At 41.7% G+C, this 18,595-nt stretch overlaps 1 protein-coding gene across 2 annotated transcripts in view; it reads left to right on the top strand.

Moving 5' to 3' along the window:
* Positions 1 to 18,595, top strand: part of pigm (phosphatidylinositol glycan anchor biosynthesis, class M) — a 28,228-nt gene that overhangs the window by 1,832 nt on the left and 7,801 nt on the right. Inside the window, exon 2 of one of the 2 annotated variants that reach the window (XM_073024138.1) lies at positions 8,800 to 8,953. The exons of the other annotated variant lie outside the window; for it this stretch is intronic. The gene's annotated coding sequence lies outside the window, so the exon portion shown is untranslated. The remainder of the gene's footprint in view (positions 1 to 8,799; positions 8,954 to 18,595) is intronic. 2 annotated transcript variants of the gene reach the window in all.

The raw sequence follows: 18,595 nt of genomic DNA, 5'->3' as shown, positions 1-18,595 counted from the left end.
ACAATTAATTTCTGCGCCTTCTAGTTCAATACCCGTTAATCACTGTCTACCGGCAGTGACAACAGTACTTTACTGGGCCACCTCAGAGAACAATGAGTCAAGTGTTTTGGTGTGAAAGTAAAGGTACACCTGGATCAATGAAGACATTTTTTTTCTTGAAAGGCCATTTGTGCTTCAGTTTGGTTGTTTTGTGACTTTTTTTTGCAAGATGTGGGAATCTCTGGGAACTTAAGGATGCACGTAAAGTGCATTCTTAAGTTTCAGTGGTGGACTTCCTTTCGAATTGCTGAAACCCCTGTGAACTTGTTTGGAAGATAGAGAATTTAAACCCTTTCCTAATCAGGATAATGTGTGATGTGAAGAGAAATCAGTAGGTGATGTTCCATGTACTTCCTGCCCTTGTGCTTCTGTATGGAGGTAGAAATTAGAAGTTTTCCAGATCCTATTGTGGAAGTTGCAGTAAGACAATGATGGCTTGAGGAAGTCGTAGTCAAGTAAGATCGTCAGAGACGCCTCTGCTTACTAAAGACAAAATAGACTACAGCAGTGTGTTCTCAAGCCACGCAAGTGAGGAATCTGTATTGAAACTTTTACAGAAAGGTCTTCCTAGAACATAGTGTCTCTGTACACAATAAGGGGTGCTGGGGACAGACGATATAACTGAAGGATATGAAACATACCCAACTACTTTTGTCTTTGCTACTTCAAAATACCATCAGTTATCTGCTTGAAGGTTTGATAGACTTAACAATTCTATTTTGAATGGCAATTGAATTTACAGTGATCAATATCTGTAACTGATTAGCCAATTCTGTATAAAAGTATCAGTTTTCTGTTTATTGTTCAGAAAAGTTTGAGTAACTGGGGCCTATGCTGTTCTCCTTGTGTACAAGGTAAATTAAAAGGAATGTTTGAGTTGTAAGAAATTGCGTGTTCTGGGCCCAGTTTTTTTAGTTTATTTTATTATCAGCCGCGACAGTTACTTGGAGGTTCTGCAGAGACAGCTAACCCTTAGCTTCGTTATATGGCAGAAAGGAATTCAGCCCACGGTAGCGCAACAGTCCTAAATCCTAGGCTGCTCATATTCCTCCTGTATGGAGAAATCAAGGTAAACTACCTTCGTCGCCAACATAGGAAAACTGCAGCATTAAAAAAAAGAGACAAGGTTGTGTTTGTCCAGATTGAAGTCCTGCACGAGGACTTCGTTAGCATGCACATTTGTACATTATGAACCAGAAAGCATTAAGTATGCTGAGAAGTATGGAGAAGTGTGTTGAAGTGTGTGGAATGGACTAAATGAGTTTCTGCAAGTGTGTTGTTAGAGAAAGGAAAAGTTAGAAAACTGTAGGGTGGTCTGTGTATGTTTAATGTAAATTTGAAATGCAAAAACAATTAGATGAATCCTCTAAGAATCAGAGAAAGTGAGCAAAGACTAAAGGAAAATATATAAACAATAGGCAAAGGATGACAGTGTCTACCTCAGTGTTTGAAACAAACAAATTAGTACCAGAGTCTCAGGATGAACTAGATGTCGTATCTCTGCCTTACTCAGGCATGGTTTCAACAAGGCCAACACCAAGTGACCCCTCTGGAGTACTCGGTAAAGCCAGCGTCAACCAGTGCCCTGCCTCGGATGGTGGCTCCCAATAGCATTATGGGAGGTGGAGAGATGCAGAGGGGACGAGCGATTGAAATGTACCTTGAATGTTTCCCTCACACTGTAGATTGGCATAAAAAAAACAAGGCCAGGCTGAAGACAATGATGTTAGTGAATATGTGGAACCCATGCATAAATGTTTTCAGAAGTATCCAGATTAACTCTAGAAGCAGTGACTTGTGACTTAAAGAATGTTAGTGTAAATAAATTACAACCTGGTTAAAGCAAAATACTGTTACTTATGTGAGATGAGAGAGTTAAGTAAAATTGCAAGTGTTTTGCTATATTGGCAAAAGCAATTTCAACATCAAAGGATAAAAGCTGTTAAGGGAATGGGGACAATATTTGTGTGAAATTTCTTGGCTGCTCCACTATAGCCTCTGGGCAATATCGTATGTTGCTTGCAATAGCTGTCCTATACAATTTGAATATTGTTTTTTGGAACAAGAAGGCAGTGGGAGAGTACCTAAGGATTTCCAGCGGGAAGACATTTTGAGTTCTTGGGAGAAGAGAGAGGCCAGACTGTGCGGGCACGTGACGTCAGCCAGTTGAGCGCGAACAGTTTAAAAAGAAGGCAGCCATATCCAGCGGGCAGCATTGGGAGCAGGCAGCGGAGTGAGAGGCATCAGAGTGAAGGGGCTTTTGCTCAACGGGCTTTGGCGGTAACGGGAAGAGGTGAGGCAGTTGTTGATTGCAAAAGGAGTTAGTACGTGTGTGAGGCAAGTTTTCTGTGGTCGGTGTCGGATGTGGGAGGTCCTGGAGTCTCCCAGCGTCCCGGACGGCCACGTCTGCACCCGGTGCATCGAGATGCAACTCCTAAGGGACCGTATTAGGGAACTGGAGATGCAGCTCAATGGCCTTCATCTGGTCAGGGAGAGTGAGGAGGTGATAGAGAGGAGTTACAGACAGGTGGTCACTTCGGGGCCACGGGGGACAAAGAAATGGGTCACAGTCAGGAGAGGGAAGGGGGAGAGTCAGGTACTAGAGAGTACCCCTGTGACTGTATCCCTTGACAATAAGTACTCCTGTTTGAGTACCTGGGGCAAGCGACAGTGGCTGTGCCTCTGGCACAGAGTCTGGCCCTGTGGCTCAGAAGGGTAGGGAAAGGAAGAGGAAGGCAGTAGTGATAGGGGACTCTATAGTCAGGGGTTCAGACAGGTGATTCTGCGGATGCAGGAAAGAAACTCGGATGGTAGTTTGCCTCCCAGGTGCCAGGGTCCGGGATGTTTCTGATCGCGTCCAAGATATCCTGCAATGGGAGGAAGAACAGCCAGAGGTCGTGGTACATATTGGTACCAATGACATAGGTAGGAAAAGGGAAGAGGTCCTGAAAGAAGACTACAGGGAGTTAGGGAGGAAGTTGAAAAGCAGGACCTCAAAGGTAGTAATCTCGGGATTACTGCTTGTGCCATGCGACAGTGAGAATAGGAATAGAATGAGGTGGAGGATAAATGCGTGGCTGAGGGATTGGAGCAGGGGGCAGGGATTCCGATTGCTGGGTCATTGGGACCTCTTTTGGGGGCGGGTGTGACCTGTACAAAAAGGACGGGTTGCACTTGAATCCCAGGGGGACCAATATCCTGGTGGGCAGGTTTGATAGAGCTGTTGGGGAGGGTTTAAACTAGTTTGGCAGGGGGGTGGGAATCAGAATGTGAGTGCAGGGATTATGGTAGAAGGACAAGGGCATGATGCTAAGAGTTCTGAGTTGATGAGGAAGGACAGGCAGGGGACAGTACATAATTGTAGGCAGTTAAAGGGGTTGAAATGTGTCTATTTCAATGCCAGGAGTATTAGGAACAAGGAGGATGAACTTAGAGCATGGATTAGTACGTGGAACTACGATGTTGTGGCAGTTACTGAAACTTGGTTGGAGGAAGGGCAGGATTGGATGATGTAGGTCCTGGGGTTCAGGTGTTTTAAAAGGAATAGGATGGGAGGTAGAAAAGGGGGGAGAGTGGCATTGTTGGTCAGGGATAGTATCACGGCTATAGAAAGGGAGGACACTGCAGAAGGAGTGTCCACGGAGTCAGTCTGGGTGGAAGTCAGAAATAGGAAGGGATCAATCACAGTGCTGGGAGTAGTTTACAAGCCCCCAAATAGTCCTCGGGACACTGAGGAGCAGATAAGCAGGCAGACTTTAGAATGGAGCATGAAATACAGGGTAGTTGTTATGGGTGATTTCAACTTCCCTCATATTGACTGGCACCTCCTGAGTGCAAGGGGGATAGATGGGGCTGAATTTGTCAGGTGTGTTCAAGAAGGATTCCTGACACAGTATGTGGACCAGCCGATGAGAGGAGAGGCTATACTGGATCTAGTTCTGGGTAATAAACCTGGCCAGGTGACAGACCTCTTGGTGGGGGAGCATTTTGGTGAGAGTGACCACAACTCCCTTAGCTTCAGCATAGCTATGGAAAGGGATAAAATCAGACAAAATGGTAAAGTGCTTAACTGGGGAAGGGCTAACTTTGAAGGGATGAGGCAAGAACTAGCAAGAGTAAATTGAAAACAGATGTTCAAAGGGGAAAGCACAGAAGTAATGTGGGAGAAGTTTAGGGACCACTTGAGCTGGGTTCAGGGTAGGTTTGTCCCACTGAGGCAAGGAAAAAATGGTAGGAAAAGGGAACCATGGCTGACGAAACATGTGAGGCAATTCATCGAGGAAAAAGAAAGCATATGTTAGCTATAAGAAGCAGAAAGTAGGAGGGGCTTATGATAAATATAGGGTAGCCAGGAAGGAGCTAAAGAAAGGACTTAGGAGAGCTTGAAGGGGGCATGAGAAGGCCTTGGCATATAGGATTAAGGTGAACCCCAAGGTGTTCTATGTGTATATGAAGAATAGGAGGATGACGAGAACGAAGGTGGGACCGTTAAAGGATAAAGAAGGCAACATGTGCCTAGAGGTGGAGGAGGTTAGGGAGGTCCTAAATGAATACTTTGCTTCAGTATTCACAAGTGAAAAGGATCTTGATCAGGATGAGGTCGAAGTAGAGCAGGCCTGTGTGCTGGACAGTGTGGAGATTAAGGAGGAAGAAGTGCTGGATCTTCTTAAAAACATTAAGACTGATAAATCCCCAGGGCCGGATATGATACACCCTAGTTGTTGTGGGAATTGAAAGAAGAGATCGCAGGAGCATTAGCCATGACTTTTGAATCCTCTTTGGCCGCAAGGGAAGTGCCAGAGGACTGGAGAATGGCAAATGTAGTTCCCTTGTTTAAAAAAGGTAATAGGGAGAAACCTGGGAACTATAGACCGGTGAGTCTTACGTCAGTGGTATGTAAACTACTGGAAAGGATTCTTAAGGATAGGATCTATGAGCATTTAGAGAAGTACAGTCTACTCATGGATCGTCAACATGGCTTTGTGAAGGGAAGATTGTGCCTCACGAGCCTGATTGAGTTTTTTGAAGAGGTAACAAAAGAAATTGATGAGGGTAGGGTAGTGGATGTAGTCTACATGGACTTTAGCAAAGCATTTGACAAGGTCCCTCATGAGAGTCTCATCCAGAAAGTCATGAGGCATAGGATAAGTGGAACCTTGGCTGTTCGGATAAAACATTGGCTTAAAGGAAGAAAGCAGAGGGTAGTTGTGGAAGGAAAGTATTCTGCCTGGAGGTCGGTGACTAGTGGAGTGCCGCAGGGATCTGTCCTGGGACTCCTGCTATTTGTGATTTTTATAAATGACCTGGATGTAGAGGCGGAAGGATGAGTGAGTAAGTTTGCGGAAGACACAAAGATTGGAGGAGTTGTGGATGGAGTTGTAGGTGGTTGAAGGTTACAAGAGGATATAGACAGGCTGCAGAGTTGGGCAGAAAAATGGCAGATGGAGTTCAATCTGGACAAGTGTGAGGTGATGCATTTTGGAAGGACAAACCAAAAGACTGAGTACAGGATTAATGGTCAATTACTTAAGAGTGTGGATGAACAAAGGGACCTTGGGGTTCAAATCCATACATCCCTCAAGGTTGCTGCACAGGTTGATAGGGTAGTTAAGAAGGCCTATGAGATGCTAGGCTTCATTAACAGGGGGATTGAGTTCAAGAGTAGAGAGGTCATGTTGCAACTCTACAAATCTCTGGTGAGACCGCACTTAGAGTATTGTGTTCAGTTCTGGTCACCTCATTATAGGAAGGATGTGGAAGCTATGGAGAGCGTGCAGAGGAATTTTACCAGGATGTTGTCTGAATTGGAGAACAAGTCATATGAAGCAAGGTTAGCAGAGCTGGGACTTTTCTCTTTGGAGCGTAGAAGAATGAGAGGGGACTTGATAGAGGTCTACAAGATTATGAGAGGCATAGATAGGGTGGATAGTCAGTACCTGTTTCCCAGGGCACCAATAGCAAACACCAGAGGGCATATGTACAAAATTAAGGGAGGGAAGTTTAGGGGAGACATCAGGGGTAAGTTTTTTACGCAGAGGGTTGTGAGTGCCTGGAATGACTTGCCAGGGATGGTGGTGGAGGCTAAAACATCAGGGGTATTTAAGAGCCTCTTGGACAGGCACATGGATGAAAGAAAAATGGAAGGTTATGGGGTAGTGTGGGTTGAGTACTTTTTTTTAAGGATTATATGGGTCAGCACCACATGGAGGGCTGAAGGGCCTGTACTGTGCTGTAGTGTTCTATGGTTTTAACTTATAGCTTTGTTTTATATTTAACAAAATTTAACTAATTCATGTGATCCACCTGTGACTGGTAATTTTATTTTAAACAGCGTGGTTGTTTAGTTGTCTAAATGTGAAATAAGTCCTAAATGGGTTTTACAATTCTTTGATTCAACAAATGTGGAAGTGGAGCAGTGGACCCGGTAGGGGTAAGCATGGGGATGTCTGCAAGGGGTGTGCTTTTGTTTGTGGACAGCCTGGCCACTGCGATTGAAGATGCCTTCGGGCCAAGGCAACTTAGATAGCAGTTTCTGCCTCCATAGGCTACACAGTTTACTTTCCTGAACTATACTCAAAAACTTATACAATTTTAATTCTGCTTGTTGTAAAATGCCACCTGATATAACAGCAGCTTGCCCCTCACGCTGCTGGCATTTAGGGTGGCAATAAATGTCCTCCATCTCTGTCTATCCATACTGTCGCTCACAGATATAGAATCTGTAACAATTGTTTTGACCAATCAGTGTTGTTAGCCCTGAGCTAAACCCCTGTACCTGGAAGACCAGTGGACCACACTTAGTCTGGCCTCTACCCTTTGACCTGTTTGACGTGGGTGACCCTACCATGAGTCCAAGCACAAGGCCCTGACTAGCCAACATAGCTCTCCAGGTCATTGAGGCATGCAAGCTTCTAAACCCGACAACAAGATTGTGTTCCTCTTGGAGGACCTGATGTAAGCTTGCATGTATTTTTTTTGACAGCTTTTCCTCCCGATCTGGTACTGAAACAAAACTTAGTGGAATATTTTACCTTCCCTGTGACTCTACTCAAGCAGCTGAACCTTTTTGCCTTGACAAAAACCTGCAACCATACAGTTGGTGCACTGAATCTTGTTATGCTGTACATATAGCACATGACAATGAATAATTATGGAAACTATGTGGTTTTCTCATCTTTTCGAAACTCTGATAAAACACAGTGAATCAACTATGAACCTTTTACTTACTGCCTGTTACGCTGCTGGTGTGGGCAGTGTTCAACCCTTTCTTCATCATGTCAAAAGCTTCCTCGTGGTTTTCACTGCTTTCAGTCATGCAAGTCCCTGGTGGAGACTCAGGAATACTGTTTTTTTTTATCTAGCCTATGTAGTACTACACTCTATCTATCGCACTGTGCAGAGCGGAGCCACTATGAAGTAACATTACAGAAACTAAGTGTTTCTGAACAATAGCAACCCCGTTTGCGGAACCTGCCAGGCTGGCTTGTGAAAGCATTAACGTGGCCTTGGCACTGCTGGGAGAAACTGGCTACTAACATAGCCTTAGTGCTCATGAGCCAGGTCATCAATGATATTACTGCTAATGTGATGGTAATTTGCATTATGGCCCCCAGAAATTGACTAGACTTTCTTTTGAGGTGGTACTCGTGTATTATCAGCCAGGGGTGTTGCATGTACGATTACAACAGCCAGTCACCCTTGACAAAGCTGTCAAAGAGTTTCAGCGACTATGCTATTGAAAATCAATGAAATATATGTTACTCCCTACAGAACAAAGAAGAGGGAGTGTGGAAGATGCAGTAAGACAATGATAGCGTGGGACACTTATAGTCAAGCAAGACCTTTGAAGTGGAGACCACCGGAGACTCCTCTGGTTACTATAGGCAAAATAGACCACAGCAGTCTGTACTCAAACCAGACGAGTGAGGCCTTTTTAGTGAGATTTTTCCAGAAAGGTCTTCCTAAAACATATGGGGTGCCAAAGATAGAGGAGGTAGCAGAAGGATGTGAAACATAACCCATAACTAAGGCTCTATTGTCTTTAATAACTTCAAAATATCGTCAGCTGTCTGCCTGCTGATGTAGCAAGGTGGTGTTGGTGAACCACGGTGATGGGTTGCAGGCAGCTTACAAAACTTATAAATATACTTCTTTTGAACTGCTCTCCCTGCAATTGGCAGCGTGTAATTACCCTTTCAGTAACATACCTTTGAACTACTTTAACAAACGAGCGATTTCACGAACTTCCGAAGGACTCTACGGATTAAACTATCAGGCATGCTCGAAGCAGATAAAGGTAGATAAAGCAGATATCGCCACAGTCGAAAGAGATGGAGGACTACAAGCCCAGCTAAAACAAAAGGGAATAAAATGTACTCTACCCAGCGTCTTATTAAATATACAGTCACTGAAGAACAAGATTGAGGAATTAAAGGCAAGTTTGCTTTATCAAAGGGAAATGAGGAATTTCTTTCTTCCGTGACCTTCTGTCCTCTCCTATTAGATTCTCCTTCTCCAGCCCTGTATCTCTTTCACCAATCAACTTCCCAGCTCTTTATTTCACCACTCCTCCTCCCAGTTTCACCTACCACCTTGTGTTTTTTCCTCCCCTCCCCCACCTTTTAATTCTACTCCTCATCTTTTTATCTCTAGTCCTGCTGAACAGTCTCAGCCCAAAACGTCGACTGTACTTTTTTCAACAGATGTTGCCTGGCTTGCTGAGCTCTGACGGCATTTTGTGTGTGTTACTTGGATTTCCAGCATCTGCAAATTTTCTCTTGTTTGTGAGGAATTGCTACATTCTCCCTGTTCACGGAGATATGGCTCACTTCAGACAAGCTGGATACATCAGCAAGACCTGAGGGCTTCTTGATACACAGGATGAACCAGACTGCTGATTTGGAGAAAGCAAAAGGTAGGGTCTTTATTTCATGATAAACACTTCGGAACTCAGAATTTGTGCTGCTCTCGTTCCCCTGATCTGCAACATCTAGTGATTAAGTTTCGACCATTCCACTTATCAAGAGTTCTCCATAATTCTGATCGCCATTTACATACCGTCAAAGGCCAACGTTAAACAAGCACTCCATGTCCTGATGAAGGGTCTCGGCCGGAAACATCGACAGTGCTTCTCCTTATAGATGCTGCCTGGCCTGCTGTGTTCCACCAGCATTTTGTGTGTGTTACTCGATGTATTGAGTGCTGCCATCAGTAGACAAGAAACAGCCTACCTTGAAGCTTTTGAAATCCTTGTCTGGGACTTCAATCAGACTTGTCTGAAAAAAATCTCTGCCCAATTATCGTCAACATTTCACTTGCAGCACCAGGGATCCCAATACACTCAACCACTGCTAAACTACGATTAGGAGTCCTCGCTATTCCATGCCAAGACCACATTTTGGGTAATCTGATCACTTGGCTGTTCTCCACCTGCATACAGGAAAAGGCTAAAGAGCAAGGTTCCAGAGATAAGGACATCAAAGAGGTGCAGCTATGGGATTGCTTCAAGTCAGTGGACTGGACTGTGTTCAAGAACTCATCCGAACCAATATACCATGTTACAGACTTTATAAAAACAGTCATAGATAAGTGTGTCCCCACAATATCAATCAGTCTTCCCCAACCAGAAGCCCTGAATGAACCATGAGATCTACAATCTGCTGAGGGCCAGATCGGTAGCATTCAGATCTGGCGACGAAGTAAGATACAAGAGGTCCAGGTATGATCTCTGGAAAGCCACCTCACCTATGAAGTAGCAATTCCAGACCAAATTTGAATCACTGAAGGATGCCCGACAGATGTAGTAGGGCTTGAATGGTATCACCTCCTACAAAGTGAAACCAAGCAATATAAGTGACAACAAAGCTTCACTCCCAGATGATCTCAATACCTTTTATGTTCGCTTTGACCAGTAAAACAGGGAGGCACCTTCTTGAACTCCAGCAGCCCAGGTGACCCTGTGATTTCAGTCTCTGAGGCCGACGTAAGAACATCCTTCATGACGGTGAACCCACTGAAAGCATCCAGCCCACGTGGGGTACCTGGCTGAGTACTAAAGACCTGTGCTGATGAACTGGCTGGAATCTTTAAATGCTTACTTCAGCAGTCTGAGGTATCCACCTGCTTCAAGCAGGCTTCAATTCTACTGGTGCCTAAGATGAACCAGGCTCGAAGAAATCTGCAGATGCTGGAAATTCAAACAACACACACAAGATACTGGTGGAACACAGAAGGCCAGGCAGCATCTATAAGGAGAAGCACTGTCGACGTTTCAGGCCGAGACCCTTCGTCAGGACTAACTGAAAGGAAAGATACTAAGAGATTTGAAAGTAGTGGGGGGAGGGGGAAATGCGAAATGATAGGAGAAGACCGGAGGGGGTGGGATGAAGCTAAGAGCTGGAAAGGTGATTGGCGAAAGTGATACAGAGCTGGAGAAGGGAAAGGATCATGGGACAGGAGGCCTTGGGAGAAAAAAGTGGGGAGGGGGGAGCACCAGCGGGAGATGGAGAACAGGCAGAGTGATGGGGAGAGAGAGGGAGAAAAACAAACAACTAAATATTGTCAGGGATGGGTTAAGAAGGGGAGGAAGGCCATTAACGGAAGTTAGAGAAGTCAATGTTCATGCCATCAGGTTGGAGGCTACCCAGCTGGTATATAAGGTGTTGTTCCTCCAACCTGAGTGTGGCTTCATCTTGACAGTAGAAGAGGCCATGGATAGACATATCAGAATGGGAATGGGATGTGGAATTAAAATGTGTGGCCACTGGGAGATACTGCTTTCTCTGGCGGACAGAGCGTAGGTGTTCAGCAAAACGGTCTTCCAGTCTGCATCGGGTCTCACCAATATATAAAAGGCCACACTGGGAGCACCGGACACAGAATACCACACCAGCCGACTCACAGGTGAAGTGTCGCCTCACCTGGAAGGACTGTCTGAGGCCCTGAATGGTGGTGAGGGAGGAAGTGTAAGGGCAGGTGTAGCACTTGTTCGGCTTACAAGGATAAGTGCCGGGATGTATTTCCAGCATCTGCTGATTTCCTCGTGTTTGCTCTTTAAATTCACTTTTGCGCAGTCTCTGCCAGCGATGCCTACACTGAAGAAGTTTAAATCTTCTCTTCTCTTCGGAGTTCAGTGAAACCCTCTCTCGCTGCTCCCCATCTATAATTCCTTTGACCCTTCAACTTTTCAATCATATTTTGACCCAGACCCGCTATTACAGCCATATATCCTTCCTTGGACATCTTTCCCTCCCCCCACCCTTTCTGCTTTCCGCAGGAATCGCTCCCTATGCGACTCCCTTGTCCACTCGTCCTCACCAATCTCCCTCCTGGCACTTATCCTTGTAAGCAGAACAAGTGCTACACCTGCCCTTACACTTCCTCCCTCACCACCATTCAGGGCCCCAGACAGTCCTTCCAGGTGAGGCGACACTTCACCTGTGAGTCGGCTGGTGTTGTATACTGCGTCCGGTGCTCCCGGTGTGGCCTTTTATATATTGGTGAGACCCGACGCAGACTGAGAGACTGTTTTGCTGAACACCTACGCTTGGTCCGCCAAAGAAAGCAGGATCTCCCAGTGGCCACACATTTTAATTTACAAGTCCCATTCCCATTCTGATATGTCTATCCATGGCCTCCTCTATAGGTCAAGATGAAGCCACACTCAGGTTGGAGGAACAACACCTTCTATACCAGCTGGGTAGCCTCCAACCTGATGGCATGAACACTGACTTCTCTAACTTCCGTTAATGCCCCTCCTCCCCTTCTTACCCCATCCCTGACAATATTTAGTTGTTTTTTTCTCTCTCTCTCTACCCATCCCTCTGCCTGTTCTCCATCTCCCTCTGGTGCTCCCCCCTCCCCCCTTTTTTTTCTCCCGAGGCCTCCCGTCCCATGATCCTTTCTCTTCTCCAGCTCTGTATCACTTTTGCCAATCACCTTGCCAGCTCTTAGCTTCATCCCACCCCCTCCGGTCTTCTCCTATCATTTCTCATTTCCCCCTCCCCCACTACTTTCAAATCTCTTAGTTTCACTTTCAGTTAGTCCTGACAAAGGGTCTCGGCCCGAAATGTCGACAGTGCTTCTCCTTATAGATGCTGCCTGGCCTGCTATGTTCCACCAGCATTTTGTGTGTGTTGTATGAACCAGGCTCAATGACTATTGTCCAGTAAACACTTACATCCACTGTGATGAAATACTTTGGGAGACTGGTAATGAAATATATTAACTGTTGCTTGAGAAGCAATTTGGATCTGCTTAATTTGCCTCCTGTCACAACAGGGCCACAACAGATGCCATTTCACTCAACCCAGGAATATCTGGACAGTGAAGATGCATACATCGGGTTTCTTGCTCTTCATTGACTACAGCTTGGCATTCGATACTATCATTTCCTCAAAACTAATCAATAAGCTTCAAAACCTTGGCCTCGTTACCTCCTTGATCCTCATTCAATTTCCTCACTTGCAGACACCAGTCAGTACAGATTGGCAACAGCACCTCCTCCACATCCTCCATCAGCACAGTTGCAGTGCAAGGCTATGTGCTTGGCCCTCTGCTCTACTCGCTTTATACTTATGACCATGAGGCTAAGCACAGTGCCAATGTTATATTTAAATTTGCTGACAACACCACTGTCATTGGCCAAATTAAAGGTGGTGACGAATCAGCATGTAGGAGGGAGATTGAAAATCTGGCTGAGAGATGCCAAAACAACAACCTCTCACTCGGTGTCAGCAAGACCAAGGAACTGATTATTGACTTCAGAAGGAGGAAACCAGAAGTCCATGAGCCAGTTCTCATCAGGAGATCAGAGGTGGAGAAGGTCAACAACTTTAAATTCCTCTGGGCTATCATTTCAGAGGAGTCGTCCTGGGTCTAGCACGTTAGTGCCATTGCTAAGAAAGCACGATAGCACCTCTACTTTCTTAAAAATTTGTGAAGATTCAGCATGTCATGTAAAACTCTGAGGAACTTCTATATATGTGTGGTGGAGAGTATATTGACTGGTTGCATTACAGCCTGGTGTGGAAACTCCAATGTCTTTGAACAGAAAAGTCTACAAGCAGTAGTGGATATGGCATACTCCACCATGGGTAAAGCCCTCCCCACCGCTGTGGATATCTATATGAAGAGCTGTCACGGGAAAGCAACCTCCATCATCGAGTTCCCCAACCATCCAGGTCATGCTCTCTTCTCATTCCTGCTATCTTAAAGAAAGTACAAGCGCCTCAGGACCCACACCACCAGGTTCAGGAAATGGCTCTTGAACAGTGGGAATAATTTCATTTTTAGAATCTTTTTATTGGTACATAATCTTCTACAGCTATAAAATGATACAAAACTTCAACAAATTAATATGTATACAATTAATAAAGCTGAAAAAAAACTGATCGTAATATATAAAAATGGAAAAAAATGTTTATGTATAAGGAAAAGAAGGGAAAAAAAAGAACTCCGTCTAACTAAGAAAAAAAACCCCACTGACTACAAACAAAAGGGGGGAAAGCCCATTAGGAGTCAACCCCCCGGAGCAATAAGTCTTACCATCATCTATATATATAAAGAAAAAGAGTCATCAACCGCCAATTCATATTTATAAAAAAAAAATTGGAAGTAAACCATATAAAATAATTCAAATTAAATGATAGTATTTGGCAAAAGACCCCCATCTTCTCTCAAAATCTAATTGGGGATCAGAAGTTCTGCTTCTAATTTTTTCCAAACTGAGACATAACATTACTTGAGAGAACCATTCAATTAATGTAGGGGCAGAAGTATCTTTCCATTTTAATGAAATAGCCCTTCTTGCCAATAATGTAACAAATGCAATTACATGTTGATCTAAAGTTGAAATACCCTGAATATGATGGGGAACTATTCCAAATAGAACAGTCAATCTATTAGGTTGTAAATTAATTTTCAGAGCTTTAGAAATTGTAGAAAATAAAGATTTCCAAAACGATTTTAATGAAGAACATGACCAGAAGATATGTGACAAAGTAGCTACTTCAGTTTTACATCTATCGCAGTAGTCGTCTATACTAGGAAATATTTTAGATAGTCTCTCCTTTGTTAAATAATAACGGTGAACAATTTTAAATTGAATTAAACAGTGATTGGCACAAATAGAAGAAGAATTTACGTTTTTCAAAATTCGAACCCAATCTTCATTAACAAAGGTCATATTAAGTTCTCTCTCCCAATCTTGTTTAATCTTTAGTGATAGGTTCTCTTTTTGTAACAAAAATAAATTATAAATTCTGCTAATGGAACCTCTCACTAAAGGATTCAACTTCAAAATGGTATCCAACAAATCAGATTCTTGTAAATATGGACACTTAGGTAAATATTGTTGTAAAAAATGTCTAACCTGAAAATATTGCAGAAAATGTGTATGAGCGAGAGAATATTTGTTAATTAACTCTTCAAAAGTCATCAATCACAAAATAAATCTGTAAAAGAACGGATCCCTTTATTTCTCCATAGGAGAAAAATGGGATCGGTTATTGAAGGTTTAAATGAAAAGTTTCAATATAAAAAACTAGATTGTTTAAAATTTTAAAATTTGCGAAACTGAACCCAAATCCGTAGGGATTGTTTAATAACCGGGTAAAGATTTAAATTTGGAATTTTAGAGAGCTGTAAAGGTAACGGAGCTCCTAATATTGAAGTTAAATGAAATTGTTTAACAGCTTTTAATTCTAAATCAACCCATAGTGGTTTTTGGCTCTTGTCAAGCCAGTATAACCAAAAACATAATTGTCTGATATTCACAGCCCAATAATACAATCTTAAATTAGGAAGTGCAAGTCCACCATCTTTTTTAGATTTTTGTAAATGATACTTATTAATTCTTGGTCTCTTATTGAGCCAAATAAAGGAAGAAATAAGAGAGTCAGTTTGATCAAAAAAATTTTTAGTTAAAAAGATAGGTATATTTTGGAAAATATATAAAAATCTAGGTAGAATCATCATTTTCACAGCATGGATGCGACCTATTAAAGAGAGAGTAAGTGGATTCCATCTAGAAAATAGTTGTTTCATGGAGTCCATTAAAGGAACTATATTAGCTTTATAAAGATCTTTATATTTTTTAGTAATTATAATACCTAAATATTTAAAAGAATTAACAATTCTAAAAGGAATATCATTATATATACCAACAGGGGAATTTAGTAGAAACAATTCACTTTTATTCAAGTTTATATCCTGAAAATTTGCTAAAATCTTTAAGTGTTTCCAAAAGATTAGGAATTGATTCCTCAAGATTTGAAATAAAAACCGAAAGATCATCTACATAGAGAGAAACCTTATGTATGGTTCCATTCATAAAGATACCATGAATATTTTTAGCTTCACATAATGTTATGGCCAAAAGCTCCAATACAAGATTAAATAATAAAGGGCTTAATGGAGATCCCTGTCTAGTACCACGAGAAAGTGAAAAAAAGACCTGCAATTATTAGTAATGACTGTGGCAATAGGATTCTTATAAATTATTTGAATCCACCTATTGAAATTATTACCAAAACCAAATTTTTCTGATACTTTAGACAAATATGGCCACTCAACTCTATCAAATGTCTTTTGTGCGCCGAGAGAGATAACACATTGAGGTTGCTTAGATAATGGTGAATATATAATGTTCATCAATCTCTGAACATTAGAGAAAGAATAACGGCCTTTAATAAAGCCCGTTTGATCCTTGGAGATGATTTTAGTTAAAATATTTTCAGGCGCTTAGCCATTATCTTAGAGAGAATTTTTGCATCCACATTTAATAGCGAAATATGATGAAATATCATTTAATATGATGAACATTCAACAGGATCTTTATCTTTTTTAAGAATTAAGGAAATAGATGCTTCATAAAAAGAAGGTAAATTACCTTTCTCAAGGGATTCATGAAATATTTCCAAAGGATATGGAGAAAGTAATCTTTAAAATTTTTGTAAAATCCCACCGAATAACCATCAAGTCCAGGAACTTTACCTGATTGCATTAATAAAATAGCTTTCTGAATTTCATGCTCGGTAATTGGAGCATCAAGCATCTGTTGATCTTCAACAGAAATTTGTGGAAATTTAATCTTATGTAAAAAAGCCTTCATTTTGGAGGAATCTGCAGGAAATTGAGATCTCTAAAGATCAGAATAAAAATCTTTTCAAGAATAATTTCACTCACCTCATCATTGAGTTGTTCCTACAACCTGCAAACTCACTTTTAAGGGACTCTTCACCTCAACTTCTTGATATTTATTGCTCATTATTTATTATTATTATTTTCTTCTTATTGTATTTGCAGTTTGTTGTCCCTTGCATATTGTTTGTTTGTCCATCCTGTTCAGGGTAGTCTTTCATTGATTCTAGTGTGTGTGATATTTACTGTGAAGGCCAGCAAGAAAATTAATCTCAGGGTTGTGTACGGTAACATATATGTAATTCGATAATAAATTTACTTTGAACTTTAAAATTTTGATTGACTTTAACACTTCTATTGTGAATGGCAATTGATCTTGCAAGCAAAGAATTTAAACATATACAGTTTACAGTGATCAATATTTGTAACTGATAAACCAGTTCTGTATAAAAACACTTTTCTGTTCAGGCTTCAGAACATTGTGGGTGACAGTGGCCCATGCTGTTCTCCTATGTACATAAAAGGGATATTTGAGTCATAAGAGTGCGTGTGTTATGGGCCGAGTTATTTTAGTTATTTATTTTATTATCGGCAAAGTGATCAGAATGGATAAAATGTTGCTAAACTTTAATGGTGATTAGGGTTTTTCCAGTTGGTTCAAGAATTGAGTAGTTAAATGGAAGTACAGTAGCTGTCTTGAACCTGGTTGTGTAGAATTTCAGGAGCTATGCAGAGATTTGAAGGTTCATAATAACTATTTTTCAGTTTAAGCCGTTGCTTTACATAAAGAGAGGGTAATGTATCTCTGTACAGAAGAATGAACATTTATTTGCCTTAAAATAAACTTCAGAAAGGGTTAATGATAAATGTTGAGAATGTTTCCCCTTGGCTAGGGAACTTGGAGCAAGTAATATAGTGTAGCGAAAGGTGAAAGCCATCAGGAATAAAATTGAGAAAAAATTCATCACTCAGTTGTAGATTTTTGCTATTTTATATCCTAGAGTAAGAAAGATTAGCCAGGGGAAAACAGAATTTAGGGATATAGTTGGAAAGTAGATGTAATTGAAGTAAATGTTCAACAGCAATGCTAACACCAGAACAGACTTGTCTGTCCTGTCAAATTTGTACTTTTTATACTTTTTTTTTAACAATTAAAACTCTCAATTGATGGGAATTGATTATATGTTCTTCAGGTTATTAGCCCAGTTAATATAAGTTTAGCATTACTGCCTTGTCAATTGACCATGTCCAAACTGGCAAACAGATAGCATTAGACTTCAAAATACATAACAGAAGTGTGAGTCATGTTTACTGTAGGCAGCTACACCCTGACACATTCCTGACACTTTTATTTGGTTCTTATCATAATTTCTTCTTTCAAAACTTACAGAAATATTTTTGAAACACACTAAGCAAGTCTTTCTGGCTGAGCTTCTAGAAGTGATAAAATTGCATTTAGTGGCCAGAGAGTATAAAATACCTCTGTGTGATTGTAGTGGTAATTCCAGTATAATTTATCTCTAGTACTGGATGCTACAGGGTTTCCATAATTTGAGTTTGGCGTGGGTGGAAAAGGCAAAGGACTGGAGAAGAAATCTAATAGGAGAGTGGGGCATGAGGGAAAGGGAAGGAGGAGAGAGGCACCAAGGGGAGATGACTAGCAGATGGGAAAAGGTAAGAGGCCAGAACTCTGAGAATAGGTACTGTGAGCACATAGAAGTCCTGTGTAAGTGCCAGAAGGAATGAACTACCCCAGAAACAACCGCTGCCCCCCCACCACACACACACTTGCCACCTCCTGTCCCGTGGAATAATCTGTCATTTGCACTTTGGCCTCATCTGCCAGAAAACAGAGTGGAAACAAGTCATCCTCAACCCTAAAGAACTGTCTAATAAGGCAGGAATTGAGTGCAATAGAATGAGATGCAAAATTACTTGTCCAGTTTACCTGATTTGTTCTATTCATAATGCATTTCCATTATTTGAACAATTTTTTGATTTCATTGCTGTGATTGGTTGTTCCATGTTCACACTACAAATCTACCTCCCGTGTCTTAATGAACTGCAGATAAATTCATTATCTTGTGCTGAGGTGCTTGCTACTCATCTTCTGGGAATGTGGAAGATTTTTTGTCTTCCCCTTGGTTAATGTATACTATCCATTCAAATTATTATTGCAACAATACAATGATTGGAAAGGGTTAGAAACATTTGTGAACTGAATGGAGAAGATTACATGAATAATATAGTTATCATAGTAAATGTATTAGGCTTTGATACAATGTGGATGTTGTGGAGTGCTGATGGTCCAATTCCAGTAAAATGCTGATATTTTAGCACAGTCAGGACTTTGGAAGTGCCAGATTGATAGATTTTCCAGACATTACTCCTATTAATACACCAACATATAATTTGA

The sequence above is a fragment of the Hemitrygon akajei genome, chromosome 20 (genome assembly GCF_048418815.1).
Source record: "Hemitrygon akajei chromosome 20, sHemAka1.3, whole genome shotgun sequence".
Classification (NCBI taxonomy): Eukaryota; Metazoa; Chordata; class Chondrichthyes; order Myliobatiformes; family Dasyatidae; genus Hemitrygon; species Hemitrygon akajei.
The sequence above is the reverse complement of the archived record's forward strand: the minus strand, read 5'-3'. Positions and strand labels throughout refer to the sequence as shown.